This window comes from Bos mutus, chromosome 24 (genome assembly GCF_027580195.1).
Source record: "Bos mutus isolate GX-2022 chromosome 24, NWIPB_WYAK_1.1, whole genome shotgun sequence".
In the NCBI taxonomy this organism is placed as follows: domain Eukaryota; kingdom Metazoa; phylum Chordata; class Mammalia; order Artiodactyla; family Bovidae; genus Bos; species Bos mutus.
Window position 1 is genome coordinate 39,774,900 of NC_091640.1, and position 21,262 is coordinate 39,796,161.

The window sequence follows — 21,262 nt, forward strand, 5'->3', positions numbered from 1 at the left end:
TGTGTTAGTCGCCCACTTGTGTCCGACTCTTTGCAACCTCATAGACTGTAGCTCGCCAGGCTCCTCTGTCCATGGGATTTTCCAGGCAAGAATACTGGAGTGGGTTGCCATTTCCTTGTCCAGGGGAATCTTCCTGACTCAGGGGTCGAACCTGGGTCTTCCACATTGCAGGTAGACTCTTTACTGTCTGAGCCACCAGGGAAGCCCTTCGTCTCTGCTAGCAATACTCTACTCATTCTTCAAGATCTAGAGCAAACAAACACTACCCTGAGATATTATTTTAAAACATTGTTCTATATGACTTAACTGCCTGTTTACCTGAATGAGTTTGAGGGAAGGAGTGTTTTTACTTATCTTTCCATCCCAGTACTGAACATAGTACTTGAATATTCATGGACATTGACTGTTTGCTATTATTGATAAAAAGTTGAGCCAAACATGGTCCGGCTCACTAGCATAAAACCTGCAATGAATGGTTAAGTTTCAAGACCCTCCCTCTGTTTTCCCGTTTTACTCTTGGAGTCCTAATTTACAGATGAGGAAAGTGGGACCTGCTCAAGATCAAGCAGCTAGTTAAGTAGCAGAGTATCCCACTGTCGGTCCAGTGCTTTCCATGGCTCTGCCTCCTACAGACATAAAGGCACAAAGACCACTTCATTGTAGCATGCCCACATCCCCATGTGGTACCACTTAATGGTTTTCCAAGTGACTCTGAATAAATATAAAACACAGCATGCTTGTCTTTCTTCTTTCTCTCAACTGGGTAAGTCAATATTCTAGAGGGAATTCTTTAGGCATGTGAAAGAATTATTAAAGGAAGTTTAGTTTGCAAAATCTCAGTGGGGATGGACTGTCTCCGAGGTTTTGCTTTATAAGGTTCATGCAGTCCTGACAGCCATGTTTTAAGAGATGGGCTGATGGCAGACTAGTGAATGAATAAGTTCCTTGATCTGCAGGAATGCAAGAGCATCTCTAGATTCTGAACCACATTTATGTCAGGGATGCATGTTTAAGTCCTTCTGTGTTTTTCCATCAGTTTCAAAGGGAACTATATAAATAAATACATCTGTTTTAAAATTTTTTGATTGTGCAAATATAACAGAAAATATGACATGTCTCATCCATTTGGGTGATTAGGTTAGTTTTCCTGCTGGAGCTTGGATTATATATCTTATGTCTGACTTGGTAAAGGTCCAACTTCGTAGTTCGTCACGCTTTTTGCCGTATTCAATTCTCTAGTTACTTTGCAAGGATTTTTCAAAATGGCTTTTTCAAAAAGTCAGCCAACAGGCACATAGTTAACATAAACAAAGATTTCATTGTGTTTCTTAGATGGATAAATTTTGTTCGCCATATGGTTTATCACTCTTGAAATGATTATTTGAAAATCTGTAATATTTTTCTATGACTATTAAGTCTTTAATTTTTTAACTAATTGCCATTAGTAGTTTCTTTTTTGAGTGCTTTATTTACAATACTTTTTTTGTTTTCATACCTTTAACATTTTTTATATTGGGAAATTCCAAATATGTTCAAAAGTAGAGATAATAATCCATCAGTCACTAATCACCTAGCTTCAGTAATTATCATCTCATGGCTAATCTTTTATCTCTGTGCTCCCACCCAATACCTACCCCCTCTGATTTATTTTACATTTCAGATCTCATGTCATATTATCTGTGAGTATTTCTCCATATATCTTTAAAAAAAACAAGGACTTCCCTTGTTAAACATAATCACAATATCAATAACTGCCACCTTCCCCCATCCTGCCAAAGAGTAATTCCACATTATTATCAAATACCCAGCTAGTACTCACATTCCCCTAATTGAACTATTTGGAACTTCCCAGGTTGCGCTAGTGGTAAAGAACCCACCTGCCAATGTAGGAGACAGTAAGAAACGAGGGGTCAATCCCTGGGTCAGGAAGATCCGATGGAGCGGGGCATGGGAACCACCCCAGTATTCTTGCCTGGAGAATCCCTTGGACAGAGGAGCCTGGTGGGCTATAGTCCGTAGAGTCGTAGAAAGTCGGACGTAACTGAAGCAACTTAGCACACACACAGTTGTTCTATTTATGGTCTTTGTAGTTTGTTTCTTTGAATCAGAACCCGGGTAAGGTTCACACAGAAGAGTTGACTTGAGTGAGTGAGTGAGTGAGTGAAAGTTGCTCAGTTGTGTCCAACTCTTTGCGACCCCATGGACTGGACAGTCCATGGAATTTTCCAGGTCAGAATACTGGAGTGGGTAACCTTTCCCTTCTCCAGGGGATCTTCCCTAGCCCAGGGATCGAACCCTAAGACTTGACTTAGCAGTTACTAAAATCTCTGTTTATAAGCTCCCCACTCCCCAACCCTTATCTCATGGACAGGGTTGTTAGTCCAGAACAGTTTCCGACTGTGTGGATTTGCTGATTGCATCCTCGTGGTGTCAATCAACAGCTTTGTCCTTCCATCACCTGTACTTCCAGTAAAATGGTAGTTTTCTCTAGATTCTTGATTAGGTTTCAGTTATTTTCTACTTTTTTCCCCAAGAGTTCTTCATAGATTATACTACTTACTTCCACCAGGAAATAGATACTGTCTGGTTGACTCTGTTTGGTGTTTACTGCTTTGACATCATTGCCTGGACCCTTGGAAAGATAGGATACATGCTCGATTCTTTCCATGACAAGCACAATGAGTTGGCTTGCTAATATCCTCAGAAGTAACCAAACACTAAACATAGTTGATACATTTCAATGCTCTACATTGTGATACTTATTGATGCTCTAATTGCCCTATTCTTAGCCAATGGGAGCTTATTTAATTAGGACACTGAATCCTTTTGGTGTGATCCTAGTTGTATCTGATAGGTTTTTTTTTTTTAATAGTTTGAAAAGATATTCCAATCTGTATTTCTTTTTAAAGTGTATAATTCAGTGTATTTAGTACATTCACAGTGTTATGCAACCATGATGTCTCTCTGGTTTCAAAACTTGTCATTGCCCCAAGGACACTGCACCAGTTAAATGGCCACTCCTCACTCCCTAAACTTTCTAGCCTCTAATGCCCACTAACCTGCTTCTTATCTCTATGGCCGTCCCTATTCTGGATAGTCCATATAAGTGGAACTACACATTATGGAGCTTTTATGTTTGGCCTCTTGCACTTATCGTAATGTTTTTGAGGTTTATCTTTGTTGTGGCATCTATCAATACTTTATTTCTTTGTGTGACTGAATAACAATTCAGCGTATGGATATGCCACATCTTGTTTATCCTTTCATCTGCTGATGACTTGTGGTTTGTTTCTACTTTTTGGCTATTATGAAGGGTGGGGCTGTGAATATTTGAGTACAAGTATTTGTCTGCATACATATTTTCAATCCTCCTGAAGAGTGGACTCACTGGCGTGTGTGTGTGTGCTCAGTCACACCTAACTCTTTGGGACCCTGTGGACTGTAGCCCGCCAGGTTCCTCTGTCCATGGAATTTTCCAGACAAGAAAACTGGAGCAGGTTGCCATTTCCTACGCCAAGGGAACTTACGGACCCAGGGATCAAATCCATGTCTCTTGTGTCTCCTGTATTGACGGGCAGATTTTTATCCCTGAGCCACCTGGGAATCACTGAGTCATATGATAATTCTAAGCTTGACTTTTTGAGAAAATGCCCAGCTATTTTTCACAACTGCATCATTTTACATTCCTATCAGTTATGTACAGGTTTTCCAATTACTTCACATCCTTGCCAACACTTATAATTTTCCATGTTTTTTTTTTCAAATATAGCCATCCTAATGTATGTGAAAAATACACTTAAAATTATATGTACTTTATATTACAACCTAGTAATCACACATAAAGAAAAATAACTAAAATAAAAAAATTTTAAAAAATAAAAAAACTAAAATAAAAGCTTCACAAAATAATACAGTACCTTGACATTTTCTAGGGCTTTCCTGGTGGCTTAGATAGTAAAGAATCCACCTGCAATGCAGGAGACCTGGTTCTATCCTTTGGTCAGGACGATCCCCTGAAGAAGGAAATGGCAACCCTCTCCAGTATTCTTGCCTGGGGAATCTCATGGACAGAGGAGCCTGGCAGGTTGCAGTCCATGGGGGCATAAAGAGTAGGATACCACTGAATGACTAAACTTTCACTTTGGTATTTTCCATTTTATAGGAGCATAATTTATCTTTTTATATTTTTCTTTAAAAATGCTGGTTACCACTCACTACACTGATGTCATTATCCACTAAAGTGTTGTGATCCACAGTTTCAAAATCATTGCTCAGTTTGGGTGTACAAAGCTTTCTAGGGGCTCTTTTGTATTTGCATAAAAAATGGAACTGATTTCTTTTTATGAGTACTAGATGACACCTTACTATGCAGCAAAGAATACCATAATTATAATTTACATTAAGAGCAAAGTATGCTGAATATCTCAAAGTTACTGGAAGAGTGCTGGTCCAAAGGTTGGAAAGCCAAGGTTCACTCCGACTGTGAAATTTGCGTCTGAAATACCTTTCCTGAGATTCAATTTTTGCAGCCAGTAAATAAAGGTATTGATGGACAGCACAGCCAGCAGGAGACTCGCAATGAAGATTGGGTAATAGCATAATTGATGGGCTTGTAGTTTGAAAACAGTGACATGTTGTCAACAGTGGCTTGATACTTAAGTGTGTCCACAGGAGCCTGCCTGCAGTGCTTTAGTCAATAATAGTCAATAAACAGTAACAGCTCACTGATCGGCCAGAGGCCAGGCAGGGTTCAAAGCCCTCCGTCTGTACTAGTCTTCATAACTGCCCCCCAGGTAAGTCCTGGTGACATTAAGCCCCTTGTACAAATAAGGAAATCCAGGTATGAGTTAACCTGGTAACAAGTAACTTCACCAGAATTCCATCTTTAGTTAAGTGGCAGAATTAGGTTCAAACCCAGAAACTCTGGTTCTAGTTGCCTGAATGCTTAAGTGAAAGTAAAGTCACTCAGTCCTGTCCGACTCTTAGCAACCCCATGGACTGCAGCCTACCAGGCTCCTCCGTCCATGGGATTTTCCAGGCAAGAGTACTGGAGTGGGGTGCCAAGGTTCTATGAAAGTGTTAGTTGCTCAGTTGTGTCTGACTCTTTGTGACCCCATGGATTGTAGCCCGCCAGGCTCCTCTGTCCATGGAATTCTCCAGGCAAGAATACTGGAATGGGTTGCCATTCCCTTCTCCAGGCTCAACCCAGGGATCAAATCCAGGTCTCCTGCATTGGAGGCAGATTCTTTACCATCCGAGAAACCAGGAAGTCATACAGTATATCTCTATCAAGTACTATAGTGTATCACTCTTTAAGCCAGAAATCAGCATTTTATATTAGTACCTCTAAGCATTTATAATGTTTTCTGTAATATCAAGTATTAATATCTTGATGCTTATTTATAATAAGCATTATAAATAATAATTATAAATGCTTATTTGAGAAAAACCAGGGAAGAAAAAGATACACTTTTATTTTTCCACATTTTTGTGGAAACATTGTCATGAGCAGGTCACTGAAGGATAAGATATCAGCTTTGATGCTTACAGCCTAACAGAAGGTTTTCTGGTGTGTGTGTGTGTGTGCCTGTGTATTTGCAGAAGCTTTTCTGGGGGGTGTGTGTGTGTGTGTGTGTGTATTCACTCATGCCAGCTTCAAACAGAGATACAGCAGGAATAAAGATGCAGTTGTCCAGGAATAGAAAGGAAACCCAAGGAGAGAGGAGACCAGGGGCTTAGCTGTCAGCCCTCCGAGCCCTGCCCTACTGACCCCAAGCAGGCATTAAACATCCCCCATCCCTGGGAATGCCGCTCCTGGCCTGGCATTGTGAAGGCCTGTCCAGCCTGTGGGGCAGAGATAAGCCTAAATCTAGCCTTTGATTCGGACATGAGCCGAGGCTTCTATGGGTTGAAGAGATATGGTTTTCAGCTGCAATGCCTCGGAAACTAAGAGTCTCTTGCTTTCATTTATTATCCAGATCAATTCAGCTGAAGTGTCCCTGTAAGTGAGTGTAAATGGCAGCGGGAACTTGCTAAGGGAGAGGTGAGCCACAAAACCTTGAGTTTCAGGCCAGAGACTAAGTCCTCACTAGGAGACGCTGTGTGTACAGGAAGAGGGGCTTTTCCCCCGCTCTGTCCCCCACCCCCGCCCCCACAGGAAGATCTTTCTTCTGAGTGCTGCTCTGGGATGCTGCCCGAAACCCATGTTTCTAAAGAATTCTGTTGCCAGATTGAGCAACAGCCAGGCTCCTTTTTGGAACTGGGTGAACCTGGCTAATCAGAAACAGGTCCATCTCCTCCACCAGCCAGTTCTGCCGAGGCCAGGGGGAAACCCTGACTTTAGGCTCCCACGCGCTGCCTGGCGACCGTCAGATGGTGCTTGGTTTTGCAATCACCGGAAAAGCCTCCATGTCCGCATAAGCGAAAAAAGATGCCGTTGGCTTACAAATCGCTGCGCCGGTGATGTGTCGAGCGGATGGTTTTTAAAGGTTCCTCTCTCTGATGATTAATGCAGAATGATGTCCTGCTGACAAATTCAGAGGTTCTTGTGCCGACACTCAAGTGCAGCGCCTGGCCTTCGTGACCCGGCTGCTGGCAGGGTGTCCATCTCTGAGTGCAAAGAGAGAATCCTCTGAACTCATCCTGTGAACCTCTCTGTGGGTTTCAGAATCCCTGGGTCTGAACAGAAGAGGCACAGAACACCTTCCCTGGCTAGGCAACTCTTGCACCGCAGGTGGACGAAAGTTCCCAGTCCCGCTTCACAGATACCCGAATTCACAAAACCTGAGGACTTCTCTCGCTCAACTTTCAACTGAAAGTTCAAACACAAAACAGAAGCTCACAGAGCGATGGATCAGGACCCGGAACCAGAAGTAGATATGTGTCATGAATTCCTCCTGAAACTCCATCATTTGCAGACCTCTGTTTTCTGTGGTTCATACTCGTTGACTTCACAGCATGAAGTCTCAGATTGTTCCAAGATAAATGAAAAGCTCAAATGGGCTGGCTTATGTGAACAGTTCATTCTAGATCCTTCTTTTTTATTTTTTATTTTTTGTATTTCTTCCTATTTTTTGCCCTCTAGCATATCTACTAAAGGAAGCATGGAAAGAAAAAAGGCTGGTGGGAAAATCATATCAAGTGATAATGACACGTCCTGGTGGAAAAAGTTCTGGGGCAAACAGATTCAGGGTTTAACTGTTAAGCTAACACGAGATTACCTATCCTAACAAGATTTAAGCATCTTGTTTTTCTAAATGCTTTTTCATTGGTGTTAAAACAGGGGGAAATATGACATCTAACCTTTTTTTCCTGAGAAAATAATCACCATCCTCCACACTTTGCCAACAAAAATCCTTTTTTTGTTTTTTCCATTTATTACAGGAGTTACAGTATCTGCGACTTGGGAAAACCACCAGTCTAGCTGGGGTGTTTGGTTTCGTCTTTGGCCCTTGGCCTTTTTGTGTGTGAGAGACGTGTCCACATGTAAGTATGTGTATGTTCGTGTGTGTTGTATGTGTTTGTGTGTTTGTGTGTGCTAATTTAAGCTAAGGACCCTGAGATGTAAGAAATCATCAGTTTGCAGGGAATGCATTCTTCATCTTTATTCTCCAAACCTTTCATAGTTTTGTGTTTTTCATTAATGACAAATATGATATCATTTGCATGTGGAATCTTAAAAATGGATTCATATGAACTTACATAGAAACAGAAATAGATCCACAGACATAGGAAACAAACTCTGGTTTCCAACGTAGAAGGGGAAGAGAGAGAAACTAGAAGGTTGGGATTAACAGATACACACTACTATATACAAAGTAGATAAACAACAAGGACCCACTGTATAGCACAGGAAACTCTACTTAGTATCTTGTAAAAACAATAATGAAAGAAATCTGAAAAACATTATACATGTGTGTATATGACTAAATCACTTTGCTGTACTCTTAAAACGAACACAACATTGTAAACCAACTATTGTGTGCTCAGACAGACACTCAGTTGTGTCCAACTCTTTGCGACTCCGTAGACTGTAGCCCACCAGGCTCCTCTGTCCATGGAGTTCTCCAGGCAAGAATACTGGAATGGGTTGCCATTTCCTTCTCCAGGAGATCTTCCATCAACTATACTCCAGTTAAATAATAAATAAATAACAAAGTATCAACAATCTATTATTTTTAGAAAATTGTTTGGATTTGTTCACTGGAAGGTTGGATCTATTTAAAAAACCACCAAAACCATCCTGTATTTTCTGCGGTGGCTGACTGCTCTTTGTAGAGCCCTGTGGAATATTTTCATGCTATCACAGGGGACCAGCACACTCTAGGGTGGATTCCGTTTTCTGTGCCTAAAAATCTCTATCTCCTCTTCCCAGAAGCAGGAACACAAATGAAGTTCCATGTCCTTCTGGTTGAACACTTAATGGAATTAAATATATGTCTATATATATGACATTTGTGTATGGAAATAGACATATACACACAAACAAATGATACAAGTAAAACTGAAGAAATCTAAGTGAAATCAGCAGATCGTATCTGTTTCAACTTCCTGGTTATGATATTATGCCATTGTTTTATGAGATGTTGCCTTTGGGATAAACAGTAATAATTACATGGGACCCCTCTGTATTATTTCTTATAATTGAATGTGAATGTATATCTCAAAGTTTCACTAATTATAAAAAATTTAGAAAAGTAACAAGAGAAGAAATCCACATAGTACTTTAAAAAGACACTCAACATTTGTATTTTAAAAATAATTAAAAGTATTTAAAAGACAAAGTGGTCTTTTAAAAATCTCCATAAATTATTCATTATAGCACCTTAAAAAATATAAGAAAACAGACACAGTGTACTTCAGTTTGTTAGTTCAGAGCTTAAAATATTTTTTGGTTGATTAAACCAACAAACTAAATTCTGGTGAAAAATATGAAGGTAAGTTTTTAGTTGTTTTTGTGTAGTTTAATGCATTTTATTCTCATGGACAGCATCTAGGCAAAACTGAAAATTTTGTAACTTTGGATGGAAAAAATGTTGGGATTAGATGAATGCATTTGCCATAATTGCTTTTAAAAAGAGCCTTTCCTTTTTGCAAAAACAATATGTTTGCTTTTCAGGGGTGAGAGACAGTTTTTAAGAATAATTGTAATGCTTCAGAATAAAATGTGTTACATTTTATTAATGTAAACAGTTACACATTTAACCAACTAACTATGTTGGCTATTGCAGAGGATGAAGAGGTTGAACTTCCCTGGTGGCTCAGACAGTAACGCATCTGCCTACAATGAGGGAGACCTGGGTTCAGTCCTTGGGTTGGGAAGATCTCCTGGAGAAGGAAATGGCAACCTACTCCAGTATTTTTGCCTGGAAAATCCCATGGACAGAGGAGTCTGGTAGGCTACAGTCCATGGGGTCGCAAAGATTCGGAAACGACTGAGTGACTTCACTTTCACTTTCTTTGTTTATATAGATCTATCTGTCAAACTCTTATCAGTTTACTTAGATGATACTTTAAAATTGCTTTATTTTGGGATAAAGGAATTATATATGTGTATGTATATACATATGTACACACATATATTATTATGTAAGATGCACTTGCAAGAAAAAAACAGAGAGATCCTATGAGACCCCTCCGTCAGTTTCCCCTAAGGATGGCATTTTGCATAACAAAGAACAATGTCACAACTTTAAATGGACATTGATACAATCTGCTGACCTTATTGGCCAATGATGCTTTTTAAAGCTAATAAACCTATAGTTTGAAGGTTACCGAATTAGCAGATGACTATCAACATACTTTCCAAAAGAACACACGCTACACCTCCTTGCATTTGCTATTTCTAGAGTTTGATTCTAATTTTACAGGTTCAGAGATTTTTTCTTTTCTTAGTCTTGCTCTTCCTACCTTTGGCTTGTTCTCAGCTTAAAAAAAAAAAAAAAAAAAGATCATAGGCCATTATAGAAACAAAAGACTTTAGATATTTTCTGATATTTGTTTATGCTAGTATCAAGCTGAGAGAGGGATTATTTGTAGCGACATTGTTAGAGACCAGACTTCACAGAAGAGGAATAATTAAATCCCTAGTGAAAGTTATTTTACCACCTAACAGCTTCTCAAAGACTTGGGGATTTATTAAATCCATCCTACAGCACAGGAAATCTACACGGACGACCTGGACTTGAGATTTGATTCTGATGTGCTATTTTGTAGGGTTTGGAGAAAGCAGTGGTGTTGAAAGAAAAGGGTTTCCTTTTAGAATGAAGTATTTTCCTTAAGAAAATGGCTTGGAGCAGAAGACTGGATTTCATTTCCATCCAGTCCAGATTGGCCTCTAAGCAGCAGTCCCAGGTGATGGTGGCTCTCCACATGACCACCTGATCCCTCAATCAGAGAGAGCGTGGCACTTGATGGTGTTGAGTGGAAAAGCACTTACAGGAGGGGATGGGACAGGGTGGAGAGGTAAGAAAGGGCTCACTTCAAGTGAGTGCAGTGGTAAACCTTGAAGGGTTTCAAGCAACAGATGATATAGTGACCTGGGTTGGGCTCATGATGAATGGGAAGGGGCAGGAGAAGAGAATGGACAGGGATGTCAATCTGGAAGCAGTTGCAGCAGTCCAGCTGAGAGATGCTGGCTGGGTTGATGTGGTGTCAGTGGAGGAGGGGGAGGAAAAGTAGGCAAATTTGGGATACATTTTGGTGGTCAAACCTCTTCGATGTGGTGACAGAATGATAGAATAATAGAAAATGATGTTAAAACGTGTCTCTGGGTTTCTTATGAGAAGGATGGGGAAAAAAAAAAATGAAGTGCCCTTAAAGGGACAGAAATGAAGACGAAAGGAAGGACTCATTCTGGTGGGAAAAATCAAAGTTCAGCTTTGAGATGCCCAAGGGAACTGCCCGGTGGAGACGTCAAGTCCAAAGTTGTAGGAGAAGCAAGGAATGAAGTCCGTGTCAAAGAGGAAGCTAGGGAGAGAGTGAGGGCTAGATTGCCACCTTACCCAAAGACAAGCCCCCTCTCATAGGTCTGGGGGGAAGGGGCGTGCGGAGTAGGGGTGGGGAAGAAGAGAGGGTGCATAATGCCCTGACTTCTTTGTTCAAGGTAGGACAAAGCTGTCTCAGCTCCAGGGCTTCCTGTAGGAGAGACACTAACATCACAGTTCAACTCCTTCCTTTGCCCTGATCTTCCTTCACTCCTCACTGTGTTGATCTTGGGAACCCTTCTCAATACATTTCTAGTACACAATCTCCGCACACAAACCAGAGAGACTCTTAATCTTGCCCAAGGAAAGAGACCTACAGCAAATCTCTTGTAAATCATGATCTGAAACAAAAGGTCATACAGAAAATGTGATTCCAAAGAGTTTGTGTGCTTTAAGTTACAATTTTTGGTATCTGCTGAAAGAAATCTTTCAAAATGTCATCTATAAGCTCACCAAAATTAGGGGTGAGGTGGGATGGGGGGAAGGTTAGGTCCAAGAGGGAGGGGATGTATGTATACTTATGGCTGATTCACCCTGTTGTATGGCAGAAGCCAACACAATATTGTAAAGCAATTATCCTCCAATTAAAAATAAAAAAATAAAAATAATGTCACCTATGAGCTCATCAAAATTATATAGAGTTAATTCAAATTTTGATCATTGTATTAGAGGATAGGACATTATATTTATTTATTAAGCAGTACACTTGTGATGGGCTTTCCTGGTGGCTCAGACAGTAAAGAATCCGCCTGCAATGCAGGAGGCCTGGATTTGATCCCTGGGTCAGGAAGATCCCCTGGAGAAGGGAACGGCAACCTGCTCCAGTATTCTTGCCTGAAGAATTCCATGGACAGAGGAGCCTGGTGGGTGATATTCCATGAGGTTCTCAAAGAGTCAGATACAACCGAGTGACTAATACTTTTACTCGCTTTTCACACTTATGACAATTATTTCGTTGTATGTTCACTGATTTTTTCTGACACATCTTTCTACTAATAAGTAAAAAACACAATAAGAAAATTGTTAGCTTATTATATAATACCCTGATGGAAGTTTTAGTATAATTGAATTTTTGTTTTCCCTTGAGACACAAATACTATGAATGTTTCATAGATTATGTAAATGGAACAGTGAAAACTATTTGCAAGTCACGCCATTTAATGTGTCCGGGAAAAATATTTTAACCTCCTTTCCTACAGAGAGAAGCAAAAAAGACATAGGCCTTGTTGAAATGGAAAAGGTGGGGTTTTGTGCTGTCTCTCAAGAATAGGTTTGGGGTGGGGGTACGATGTGGAAGTGAACTTCTTCTCCTTCTGATGTGAGAGTAAAAACCAGTGAGAATGAAGGCTGGCTTGGGGCAGAACCAGATGCATGTTAATACAAATGCAACCTTTGGTTAAATGGTGTCCTCAGCCTTGTTCCATCTACTCAAGGTTGTACACACCACATCTAGGTCACGACTTTCCCAAGGCTTAAAGCATTCACATGGTTGGTGATTGCTTCTGATTTCGAAACTAACTGATGAACTAAGATGGACATGAGAACCATGCCCCTAACCCCCACCGACTCCCCAGATAAGTTCTATCCAATTTGATAAGCAAATCATGTTTTTATCCTGTTGGAGGGAGGGGGTTTAACTTCCAAACTGCTGAAGGGTGGGCTGTTTGTTAATTTCGTAAAAAGAAAACCAGCACTAAAGTATTTTTAAGCTTTATTTGGTTTAAGTTTTGCATGAAAATAGGCACGTTTCTCATGAATTGATGCATTGTGTTTACAAGTTTCATCCTTGGAATGCAACCAGTTGAACTGGTTATTTTTAATCCAGAGAATGTCATGCAAAGCCCAATACTCAACTTAGTCATGCAAACAAAGGAGGCAAGCAAAATGCTCCCAAGTATGCTGACAATTTAGCTTTTCTCCTGCAAAAGGCAACAACCTTTAACTTGAGAAAGAAGTCCCAGAGATCGTAAATACTGTTGCACAAACATAAGGCAGCATTTGGTTTAAATACTTACGTAGCTTAGCAAAAGTTTTGTACCATCGACAGAGTTCCATTGTGCTCTAAACAATCTATTGCTTCACAGTCCTGGTTTCTTCCCTCAAGTCATTAGAAAAAAATTAGGTAGCAGACTGAACACATTTCTACGGAGTAGCAGCAGAGAAACTTATGGTGATGCCAAAGGAAGTTTTGGAAATTCGTTGTTGGGGACCATTTTCCCTGATAGAATAAAAGCCTTCAACTTTTGGAAATCGGAGCTATACAAGGCTCTTAATTGTTACCTAAAATTGTCATCATTGCTCAAAAATTTTCTGGCAGAGGAAATAGGGGCAAAAAGTCAGTCTAATCAAAGTTGGGTGGTAAGATTAGAAAAGGGTTGAGATCAGCATTCTAACTCAGAGATAAAGTCTAGTACCTGTGTGTATATGTGTGTGTTAATGACCAACGACAGCTCCTTTTTTTAAATTGAGGTATAGTTTGAGCTTCCCAAGTGGCGCTAGTGGTAAAGAACCCGTCTGCCAATGCAGGAGACACAAGAGACGCAGGTCAAATCCCTGGATTGGGAAGATCCCCCAGGGGAGGACATGGCAACCCACTCCAGTATTCTTGCCTGGAGAATCCCATGGACAGAGGAGCCTGGTGGGCTACAGTCTGTAGGGTCACAAAGAATCGAACACAACTGAAGTGACTTAGCATGCACAGTTGATTTACGATGTTGTGTTAATTTCTACAGTAAAGTGATTCAGTTATACATATATAATATGTAATTCTTTTTCTATTCTTTTCTATTATGATTTATCACATGATATTGAATATAGTTCCCTGTGGTATACAATAGCATATCGTTTATACACACATGTATAATAGTTTGCATCTGTAAATCCCAAACTCCCAATCCACATCCCCAACCTTAAGGACTCTTCATGAGACATAAGATTCCAAAGTTCTCCTAAGCAAGAAAATGCACCTGTAATGCCTCTCACATTGGCCAGAACAGGAAGTGGCCACAGTATGTGCCAGCCTCTGACTATCCCTGGATGGAGATGTTGCCTATATGCCGGGTGTCTAGAGTGGATTTATGGCAATCAGACTGTAGAATATTCCAAGCTACCTGCTTGTTCTTGGAGTCGAAACCACTCACAGACAGAAACGTAGAACCTTGTTGGAGAACTCTACCTACCTGTTATGGGTTGTGCTCAGAGATCATTTAGGAATCTTGGAAGCTGGGCTGAAACCCCCTAAATAAAGAAAGAGTTTGAAAATAAAATAGGGCAACGTGGAGGCAAAAGGGTGTGAGCTTCTTCCATGTGGGTGGAAAAAGACAATGATGAGTAATTCGGGCTTTGCTGGTCCTTGGCTGAGAGCGGTGTTTATTCAAAGTTGGATCTCAAGTGAAAGCGGGTATAGGTGTACATAAAATGTGATAAGAAGAGCTTTCTTATGAGAGATTGATTTTTCGTCTCAAATCCATTACCAGGTGTATGCCCACACAAGAATACACAGAACTTTCTGCCCCAACCAGTTGCAAATATAAAAAGGAAATGAAAACAGATCATGTCTGTCTTAGAAAAGTCCTTTTCCTTACTACTTTTATTGCTTGGACTATGAATTTCAATAAATGTGAAATGCATTCCTAAGTCCAGAAGTCAATTTTTAAAAAGTTGTTTATCTGAGCTTCCCTGGTGACTCAGATGGTAAAGAATTGGCCTGCAACGCAGGAGACTTGGGTTCCATGCCTGGGAAGGGAAGATCCCCTGGAGACGGAAATGGCTACCCACTCCAGTATTCTTGCCTGGAGAATTCCACGGACAGAGAAGCAGGCTACAGTCCAAGGGGTCACAAAGAGTCAAACATGACTGAGTTGTTTGTCTAGTGTCCATAAAAACCGTATTATTCTAGAACTTAGTTTATTCTGCTCTTGAATTTACAAGTGAGTAAACCGTGAACCATAGAAATGGAGTTGATCTGAGTAGGAAGAGCATCTAAAATTATTTAGTGGTACAGAGGAAATTGGGTCTAGGCCCACTCGACCCTCATTCAGTGCTGTTCCTTTTCCGCCATCCTGCCATTCAGGAAACCTGTAGCTCACTAAACTCTTTCATTCCCTGAAGACAGTATTGTCACGAGGAAGGACTGCTGTATGGGCTGGAACAGTTCATTGAATTTGGGCATCTAAAATCGACTTTCTTTTGGGACTTCCCTGGTGGTCCAGTGGCTAAGACTCCAGGCTCCCAACGCAGGGGGCCTGACCTCCATCCCTGGTCAGGGAACTAGCTCCTGCACGTCTCGATGAAAGATGAAGGTCTCGTGTGCCACAGCTAAGACCTGACATCACCAAATGAATATTTTAAGAGTAAATAAATAAAACGGACTTTGTTTGGATGCGGGAAAGCCATCAACATGTATATACATTTCCTTCATTGATTAAGTCTAAACACTCATGTTAACACCATCAGTCAGAGCCCCATGACGACGCTGAAGTCTATGGCACTCTCCAGATCAGTTTACCCACATTGGTATCTCTGGTAGAAGAAGGAAACTGAGGCTTCAAAGCTTCGAGAAAGGAAGTGAAAGTCACCTTTCCCATTATCCACGAGGAGCCTCAAGTACTGATACTGCAGCCTATTTGGCAAGAGTGAAAACAAACAGCACTGTATCTCCGCGCCTCCTTCTGCCCACACGGTCAGAACAGTGGAACTTGCACCAACCTGCTCCACAGAGAGGCGCCTTCTCAGATGTTCTCAGGTGACTTGTCTTATCTCCCTGGGGATCGCTATTGTTTCTGAACAGGAAACACTGAACGAAAGGCTCGCATGAACTGGAAGAAGGAGGCTCATGTTTAGAACCCAGGATATTCTTTAGCAAAGTTCAAGATTAGAAATTGTCAAAGGAGGCTCATTTTTAGAATCCAGGACACTCTTTTCCAAAGTTCAGGATTAGAAATCGTCATAAAAAACATCAAAATCTTCTGGAACTGACGACTTGCTTCAAGCTGACTCATGACTATCACCACTGTCTTATTCCGCCCACGTGGAGGAAGCCCACACTGCTTCTCCTCCGTGTTGGCCTACAGTGTTTTCAAACTTTTCCTTTAGGGAAATTCTGCCCAGCTTCCAAGAATCCCAGGTGATCTCTGAGCACAACCCAGAACAGGCTGGTAGAAGAGTTCTCCAACAAACGTCTTAAGTTTCTGTCTGTGAGCAGTATTGACTCCAAGAGCCATCAGTAACAAAGAACTCTGCTCGGAATTTTCTGCAGCTGCAGCCCCAGCCTGATCATCATAAATCCATCTCCATCCACGTAGAGTCAGACACTGACACGTACTGAGTTCTCTTCCTGTTCTGGCCAATGTGTCAGGCGTTTCATACACATTTCTTTGCTCAGTCCGCATAACAACGTCATGTATTAGGCAAGATCATTAGCTCCATTTTCTGGCAAATTTAGGTAACCTGCCCCAAACCACTGGAGGCTTTGCATCTGATTCAGATGCTATGGTCTTAACTACTTGGCACATTATCATTGGTGCTGAGGGTCACAGTCTCCTGACAGATGACTCACTGAGAGTATTTTAACTTTTACCTTAGAGGAAGTCTTTGAATCTTCGGCTGAAAAGCTTACTTCATGTTGTTTCCAGACAACGTCACAAAAGCACTCAAGGTGAAACTCAAGTTGAGCAAAGCAAAGAATGTGAGCTAGTGCTTGAAAAGAGGAGAGGCAACAGAAGTGATAATGAATGAAATGAAATGAAAAAGTGAAAGTGTTTCACAATGAAAAAGTGAAAGTGTTAGTCGCTCAGTTGTATCCTACTCTTTGTGACCCCATGGACTGTAGCCTCTGTCCATAGGATTCTCCAGGCAAGAATGCTGGAGCTGGTAGCCATTCTGTTCTCCAGGGGATCTAACCAACCCAGAGATCAAAACCAGGTCTCCTACATTGCAGGCAGATTCTTTACCACTGAGCCACCAGGGAAGCCCAGTATCTGGCCATTATTCCATGTAACATGTTCTGGCCTTTGCTTTAATAAAATTTTTTTAGAATCATTTTAAAATTTACAAGCTAAGTAGTTGATTGGTGACAAAACATTTTTTTAAAAGTCTTTGAAATGGTAAAACATTAAAAGAAATATATTCAAGAGTAAGAAAGGCAATCCTCCCACATCCTGTTTAGTCTCCAGCATCCTCATTTGCAAAACACAAGGTTCTGTCTACATATACCTAATTTGGGCAGCCAGTTGATTGTCTTAGAAAACAACTCTCAAAGTCAAGTCGACCCAGCTGGTGGTTTATAATTCTGCACTGATGCTCTGTTGGCAGATCACAACTTGCTGGGGGAACATAATGTAAGGGCATGGAGTGAAGAGCAAGAAAACTTGAAAATTAAGAAACCTCAATTTTCTTTCTTTTAAAGCGTTGCTGAGAGATGAGAAGTGGGAACGGAAATTAACAATTACTATTATCTCAGTTAATGCCTTCAACAATCTTCAGGGGATTATTATCTTCATTCCCTAAGTAAAGAAAGGCTCAGAGGCTCAGAGAGGATGACTCATTGCCCTCGTCACCGTGATTCCGGGTGCAGGCTGGGACCTGGTGCTGACTCACAGTCGACGCTGGGTCTTCTGTAGCCCACAGATGCAGGGGAATAAGCGCTCATGCTCTTTAAAACTTCCTTTAGAGAAGGAAGCGACATAGGTATACCTATGGCGGATTCATGTTGATGTTTGGTGGATACCAACAAAATATTGTAGAGCAATTATCCTTCAATTAAAAATAAATTAATTAATTATTAAAAAAAAGAGTGCCCACTAATGGGTTTCTTTTTGGGTGATGAAAATATTCTGCAGTCACACAGTACTGTTGATTGTCCATCTTTGTGCATATACTGTGCTGTGCTAAGTCGCTTCAGTTGTGTCCAACTCTGTGCAACCCTATGGACTGTAACCTGCCAGGCTCCTCGGGCTGCCAGATTCTCCAGGCAAGAATACTGGAGTGGATTGCCATCCCCTTCTCCAGGGAACATGCTGATGTGCATATACTGAACATCACTTAATTAAAAGGGTAAACATTATGCTATGTGAAACATAATGATAAATAGTAAATAAATACATAAAAGTTTTTAAAGACATGCATGTTTGTTGGACACCAGAGAATATTCTTATAAATTATTACTTGTTATTTCAGTGTAATAATTCCACTGATTCCACTGAAAACAAAAACCTTACGATCTCTATTCTTTGGTTGGATCATCAGTCATCTAACTTTTTTTCTTTTTTCTCTGAAAAGAAGTAGAATAATAAGTCTAGACTACATGGGAGAACATTGGTGCCTTATATGCTTTCTTTAGACCTAGGATCCTTCTTTTTTCCTTTTAAACATAGACTATTTTTTAGAGCAATTTTAGGTTCACAACAAAGCTGAGTGAGGGGGACAGAGAGAGTTTCCATGGATCCCCTCCCTCCACACATGCACAGCCTCCCCATCATCAATACCCTCCCCGCCCCCCACCCCCCTCCAGATCAATGCATTAGTTAGTCAATGACACATCTTTATGACACTGACACATCTTTACCAAACAAAGTCCATACTGTTAATCACTCAGTTGTATCCTACCAGGCTCCTCTTTCCATGAGATTTCCCAGGCAAGAATACTGGAGAGGGTTGCCATTTCCTCCTTCAGGGGATCTTCCCAACCCAGGGATAGAACCCCCATCTCCCAGTTTGCAGGCTTTATCATTTGAGCTACCAGGGAAGCCCATAACAAAGTCCACAGTTTACATTAAAAAAAAAAATTGCACAATGTGAGAGTAGCAAGTTAAATTTTATTTCGGGCAAAATAAGGATTGCAGCCTGGGAGACTGAACCTCAGATACCTCTGAAAAACTGCTCCAAAGAGGTTGTGGCGGGGGTGGGGGGGTAGGATGTCAGTATAGATGTGATTTTTGATGAAGGGGGAGTACATGCAATCAAGCACATATTTTCCAGAAGGTTTCTATCAGTCTCGTGAAGTCTTTCCTAGTCACAAGCAGCAGTGTCACCATGAAGGATTTTAGTGCTTTTCTAGATATGGGGAGATACAAGAACTGGGCTCATAAAATCGGCTCCTGAGAACATCTAATTATCTGAAGAGTTGCTCTGCCAGTTTCTCCCCTGAGCACAGAGTGCCTCATTTCTGCTGTCCACTCTGAACTCCTTCAAGAAGTGTTGAAGGTCAGCAGCTACAGCAGCACATGATGTAATCCTTGTAGAGATAGATGGCAAGCGCCCAAGGCAAGGGCCAATTTGTAATCAACAAGGTTAGGGTTCATTCTTAGAGCTGCAAATTCAGTGAGTTTCAGCAAACGTATAACAACATGTATCTGCAATTATAGTATCACACAGAGTACCATCCTTGGCCTGAAAATCCTCTAAGCTCCACCGGCTCATCCCTCCCCTCTAGCCCTCTCCCATGGCAATCACTGATCTTTTAATTGTCTCCATCGTTCTGCCTTTTCCAGAATGTGGTATACTTGGAATCATGTAGTTTTCAGCCTTTCCAGATTGATTTCTTCTACTAGCAATATCTGTTGAAAGTTTCTCCATGACTTTTCATGGTTTAATAGCTCATTTCTTTTTAGTACTAAATGATATTCCATTGCTTGGATGTATGAAAGGTGATTTTTCCATTCACCTGGACAGCAAGGAGATCAAACCAGTCTATCCTAAAGGAATTCAACCCTAAATATTCATTGGAAGGACTGATGCTGAAGCTGAATCTCCAGTACTCTGGCCACCTGATGTGAAGAGCCAACTCATTAGAAAAGACCCTGGTGCTGAGAAAGATTGAAGGCAGGAGGAGAAGGGGACGACAGAGGATGAGATGGTTAGATGGCATCACTGACTCAAGGGACACTAGTCTGAGTAAGCTCCGGGAGTTGGTGATGGACAGGGAGGCCTGATGTGCTGCAGCCCATGGGGTCACAAAGAGTTGGACACGACTGAGCGACTGAACAACAACAAGAATAACAACTAAAGGACATCTTGGTTGCTTCCTAGTTTTGGCCATTCTGAATAAAGTTGCTGTTAATGTCCATGTGCAGGGTTTCGTGTGGACATAATTTTCAATTCATTTGGGTAAATGCCAGGGAGCAAGACTGCTGATTCACAGAGTAAGAGTATGCTTAGTTTGGTAAGAAAATGCTAAATAATATTCCGAGTTCCTTTTGCTTCACATCCTCCTGGGCATTTGGTAGTATCAGTGTTCTGGATTTTGGCCACCCTAATAGGTGTGGGAGGTGATAGAATTCCAGTTGAGCTATTTTAAATCCTAAAAGATGATGCTGTGAAAGTGCTACACTCAATATGCCAGCAAACTTGGAAAGCTCAGCAGTGGCCACAGGACTGGAAAATGTCAGTTTTCATTCCAACTCGAAAGACAATGCCAAAGAATGTTCAAACTACCACACAGTTGCACTCATCTCACACATTAGCAAAGAAATGCTCAAAATTCTCCAAGCCAGTCTTCAACAGTACATGAACTGTGAACTTCCAGATGTTCAAGATGGATTTAGAAAAGGCAGAGGAACCAGAGATTAAATTGCCAAAATCCAATGGATCATAGAAAAAGCAATAGAGTTCCAGAAAATCATCTACTTCTGCTTTATTAACTACACCAGAGCCTTTGACTGTGTGGATCACAACAAACTGTGGAAAATTCTTCATCTTGGGAGTACCAGACCACCTGATCTGCCTCCTGAGAAACCTATATGCAGGTCAAGAAGCAACAGTTAGAACTGGACATGGAACAACAGACTGGTTCCAGATAGGAAAAGGAGTATGTCAAGGCTGTATATTTTCACCCTGCTTATTTAACTTATATGCAGAGTACATCATGAGAAATGCTAGGCTAAATGAAGCACAAGCTGGCATCAAGATTGCTGGAAGAAATATCAATAACCTCAGATATGCAGATGACACCACCCTTATGGCAGAAAGCAATGAGGAATTAAGAGCCTCTTGGTGAAAGTGAAAGAGGAGAGTGAAAAAATTGGCTTAAAACTCAACATTCAGAAAGCAAAGATCATGGCATCCAGTCCCATCACTTCATGGCAAATAGATGGGGAAACAATGGAAACAGTGAGAGAATTTATTTTCTTGGACTCCAAAATCACTGCAGATGGTGACTGCAGCCATGAAATTAAAAGACACTTGCTCCTTGGAAGAAAAGCTGTGACCAACCTAGACGTCATTTTAAAAAGCAGAGACATTACTTTGTTGACAAAGGTCCATCTAGTCAAAGCTACGGT